Source organism: Ambystoma mexicanum, chromosome 10 (assembly GCF_040938575.1).
Source record: "Ambystoma mexicanum isolate Mex_15411 chromosome 10, UKY_AmexF1_1, whole genome shotgun sequence".
NCBI lineage: Eukaryota > Metazoa > Chordata > Amphibia > Caudata > Ambystomatidae > Ambystoma > Ambystoma mexicanum.
In genome coordinates this window covers 38,712,870-38,718,154 of record NC_090932.1, presented here as the reverse complement: position 1 = coordinate 38,718,154, position 5,285 = coordinate 38,712,870, and positions in this window count along the sequence as shown.

The following is a 5,285-nucleotide window of genomic DNA, read 5'->3' as shown; positions in this document are numbered from 1 at the left end:
ACAGTCTGTTGTGTATCAACTGTCTTGACTGTCTTGACTGTCGTGTAGGCAGAAGAAACCTCTGTCCACAAGTGTCGCACAGAGATATTCCAAACCACTCACTGTACAACCTTTGCGGCCGCAGATGGGAGATGTTCTTCCGGAGATGCGGACTTCTGGGAACCCCTGTGCCACTGTAAAGGAACACAGGTTAAGTACTTAGCCAGAACAACATCCACAAACCAATCAACAAGAAAATGGAAAGGTCTTACCAAGGGTTGACAGTAGAGGTGCAGTTGAACCTATTGAGGGGTTCCGGGTCCCACCAATGTCTCGCTCCCAGTAGTGGGTGGAAGCTCGGGAGGATATATGGAGGTCCGAGTGCGCCGGGCCCACCTGTAGTTGGAATCCGAACAAGAAATCCAAGAAAAGGAGTGCCAAGGGGTGTAGCAGAATGGAAGTCCAGAAAACAGTCCGTGATCCATAGCAAGAGTTCCAAATCCAAGGGTCAATAATCAGGGGAATCCAAAACAGTCCGTGAAACAATCCGAGGTCAGTTTTCCACGAGATCCAAACCAAAAGCAGACGTAGCGCCCAACAGTGTCCAAGGTAAACAGCTATGAAGCACTGAACACTGTGATGCGAGCGTTTAAATAGTGGCGCTACAAGTGTTTTCCGGTCACGTGACCAGCGTCCGCATCACGTGATCGGGTTCCCGCAACACGTGAGCGGGATGCGCCGGTCACGTGACGCGGAAGCAGGAAGCGAGGCCGATCTCACAGCCGCCACAGAATATGCCAATGAAACTGGCGTCCTCGGAGGCGGGCGGACCGCTGACACAATCGCCCTGGCATATGGGGGGTCGCGGAGAACACACGTGGGTCCCGGATCCAGGCAAGTGGATGGGCAGGAGTAAGGGTGAGGGGATCAGAGGTTTGGGGAGGGACACTTGAGACATTGGGAATCCCGCGGGTCGTGACACTTAACCTCTGGCATTGTTCCGGGCAACTCTCCAGACCATTGTTCTTCGCCTACCAAGCCATTACACAAGGGGAAAGACCATATGAAAATCAGGATTGACCCACCCCCAAAGGGGTAGTCCAGCCCGAACTGCTAGGTCACATCCCTTCTGCACGAGACCACAAGCATCCCCAGACATGTTTCAGCCTTGCTGGGCGTCATCAGTGAGGAGTAGCTTGGGTCTCTAGGCCCAGCAGGCACGGGACCCACGTCTGGGCATACCCGTCCCACTCGGGGTGACAATAGCAAAACAAAAGAGGTGATGGCTGGAAGGTTTATAATAAATCTTAACCTCTGGCATTGCTCCGGGCAACCCTCCAGACCATCGTTCTTCACCTGACAAGCCATTACAATGTCTGGGGATGCTTGTGGTCTCATGCAGAAGGGATGTGACCTAGCGGTTCGGGCTGGACTGCCCCTTTTGGGGTGGGACCAAGTCTGATTTGCATATGGTCTTTCCCTTTCTGTAATGGCTTGGCAGGCGAAGAACGAACGTCTGGAGGGTTGCCCAGAGAAATGCCAGTGGTTAAGATTCATTCTAAACCTTCCAGCCATCACCTCTTTGTTTTTGCTTTGTCACCCCGAGTGGGACGGGTATGCCCAGACGTGGGTCCCCTGCCTGCTGGGCCTGGAGACCGAAGCTACTCCTCACTGATGAGTCCCAACAAGGCCGAAACATGTTTGGGGATGCTTGTGGTCTCGTGCAGAAGGGATGTGACCTAGCAGTACGGGCTGGACTGCCCCTTTTGGGGTGGGACCAAGCCTGATTTGCATATGGTCTTTCCCCTTCTGTAATGGCTTGGCAGGTGAAGAACGATGGTCTGGAGGATTGCCCAGAGCAATGCTAGTGGTTAAGATTCATTCTAAACCTTCCAGCCATCACCTCTTTGTTTTTGCTATATAAGCAGATATGACATCTGGGGGGTGGGCTCGACACCAACATATTTACGGGGGGGAGGGGATTCGGCAAAAATATTTGTACACAAAGGGGGGCCCAGTATCAAAAGGTTTGAATACCACTGATATAACGTCATCACCTGTTACCAAAATGTCTGCAGCATAGGGGCCACACAGTACATGTTATGTTTTGTTGACTTATACCATTCATCGCTACCACCGAGGGCAGTCTCCAGGCAATCAAGTGGCTGCAAGAAGGAGGGCGGGTATGTTAGTGAGTATAGGATAGGTTCAGAACCAGGAGGAACTGGCGTCTGTGTGCGTTGTCTTGCGTGCGTGTTGATTGTGTGGCCTGGTATGTTGTAACTGTAAGGGTAAGACTCAGTGCCTCGGTAGTGTTTATGTTGGGTTTGTGAGTCACGTGCAGTTAAGGTGGAAGTATAATCGTGTGCACTGGTTTGTTGTATCTGTAAGGGGGGTCCAGTGTCTTGGTTATTTGTTACATGTCTGAGGGAGTTGTGTTGGTGTGCGTTTGTGTGTGGTAAGGCTGGGGCTTTATGGATTGTGTGCACTGGTATGTTTCATTTGAAGTTAGGTCCAGTGCCTCTAAAGTTTGTTGTGTGTGAAAGTTAATTAATGCTTGTGGTGTGTGTATATGTAGTTTGTCTCCCCCATAGTCGTGTACAGTGGTTGTGGATTGTGTTTGAGGATCAGGACTGGGGTGGATTGGTTAGTACATTGGTTACTGTGGACAGTACCTCCAAAGTATGTCCTCTCAGTGGTACCCTCGAACACTCTCGGTTGGGAGACCCACCTCCAGTGGCGGCTGGTGAATTTTTTAACTCAAGGGGTGTAAATATTTGTCACAGATATGCCACAGCGACCAAGCGTAGCGAGGGAGCCGGCAGCAATCAATGAGGATTCTGGGGGGGGGGAGATCTCCCCCGAGGAACTTTTAAAAATAATGGCTTAAAATGGTGCATTGTATGGCACACTTTTCAGAAAAATTGCATAAAATCCAAACAGTTTGCAATTGGTTTTATAGGTTAACTCATAAAAGAATCCAATAGATGCAAGTCACCAACAGTGCACAGGAGCATTTCTCCAACACATGTTTATGATGCCTTTTCCCACAATATGTGCCATTATAAAACATGTTCACACTGGCTGAGCACATACGTTCCCATGCTGACTGTACCATTATACCCTAGTATTCCCATATAAGAACATACTCATGTTTGCTATGGGCATAATGCCAGTAATAATACCATAAGAAAACATGTCCATGTTTGTTCTGCCAATATATGGCAGTGTCCCACTTAAGAACATAATCCAGTTGGCTTTACTATTAAAAATGCATGCCAAAGTATGAAACCATGCCCAAACTGGCTGCACTAAAATGCCAGTCAAGCTACATAATTACACTCATCATGCTTGCTTTATCAAAGATACCAATACAAAATGTCTTACCACAGTAAGAAAGTGCTAGACTGGCTGCATTGAAATGCCAGTCTAGCTACATATTAACACTTATCATGCTTGCTTTATCAAAGATTTCCAATACAAAATGTCATGCCCAGAAAGAATAATACCACTGAATATTGCTTGCTATATCAAAGCTGCCCAATATAAAATGACATACCACAATAAGAAATGGATAGACTGGCTGCATTGAAATGCCAGTCAAGCTACATAATAACACTTACCATGCTTGCTTTCTCAATCATGCCCAGTAAAAATATGCCATGCCTGCTCCATGGTGCGCCAGTGCCTTGCACCGAGACATAATCACATTCATGATGAATGTGATTATGTGTGATTGCGAGGTGCTGTGGGACCCATGGCGCAGATGTGTATCAGGAGCGGGGGTCCTAGGGTAAAGCAATGGCATTTTTTACTGGGCAATGAATGTGATTGTGTGTATGCGAGGTGCTGCAGGCACAGGGGTCAGGCATGGTGTTTTTTTATTGGACATCTATCGTAGATGTCTAGTAACACAATACCACCCATGTCCCCTGTGCCCCACAGCACCGCAGAAGGAGAGCTGATTTTGGCCAGTGGGGAGGTGGATTGTGCAACAAAGCTATTTTTAAAATGCCTTTGTTGTATAAACCTTCTCCCCACTTGCCAAAATAAGCTCCAAACCAACATACACACACACACGCACATGCACCAAGGTACGGTATGGTAATGTTTATTTGTATGGCGCCTGTACACACAAGACAAGTGTTTCAAAGCGCTCGGGGGGGGGGGAGGCAACGGGAGAAAAACAACAGTCATTCAGAGCGCTTGAGTTTCTGAACAATGACGGGTCTGCCCAGGCAAAGTAAGTGCAGACATACAATTAACAGTGTAGTTAACTGCAAATAGGTCTGACGACGATTCTGCAGTTTTTCCAAGAGCATAGAGGCGCAAACCATGCAGGAGGGGAGACAGGGAGGAAATGATAGCCGATCCTTAGGCTTGGTACGTTCAGATCGTGCAAGTGCACAACAGGTGCAGCAGAGGGGAGGGGACAAGTGCTGGGGGGATCAAGTGCAAACAGTTAGTCACAAAGTGCTGAGAGATGTCATTCTCATGGGTCATTGACCAAGTGCAGTAGCAATGGGCCTGAGGCAAGTGTTAGAGGACTGGTGAGGGTGCCAGGGACCTGTGATACTCTGAGGTACACCTGGTGGTCGGACAGCATGCTGTGTGGAAAAAAGAGGGGAGAGAGAGGTTAGCAGGGCAGATGGAGAGAGAAGGAAGAGGAGAATAGGAATGTCTTAAGGAGTTTCCGGAATTTAAGGAGATCAGGCTCAAGATGGCGGGCGGCAGGGAGGCTGTTCCAGAGGCAGGCCCCTGCTGAGGATAAGGATCTCCCTCCAAATCTCTGCTTTCAGAACCGGCTCACTCACAGAAGGTTGGAAGTAGATGAGCAGAGAGCTTGGGAGGTACAGTATTCAGAAAGGCATCAATGCAGATAGGTGTGTCTGAATTGCAGACAGTCAGATATGAGTGAGGTAGAGGAGGTGGCTGAGGGAAGCCTGAAGGACAGTTGCATGTCATCCGCATAACACTGGAAGTTAGAGGTGAAGCTGGTAATCACATGTACCAAGGCATCCATGAAGACATTGAAGAACCAGGGGGATAGGTTAGAACCCTGGGGGACGGCGCATGTTGAGAGTGATAGTTTAGAGAAAAGTCCCAAGTTCCTCCTGGGATGGGCGGTCGGAAAGGAAGGAGGCTAACCACACCAGAGCTTGACCTTTGATTCCCAGGGTGTCACAGAGACGTGCGATCAGGATGTTGTGGTTTACTATGTCAAAGGCACAGGAGAGGACAAGAAGAATGAGGACAGAGGGAGTGTTAGTATCAAGATTTGAAAGCAGATCTTCAAGAGTGCTCAG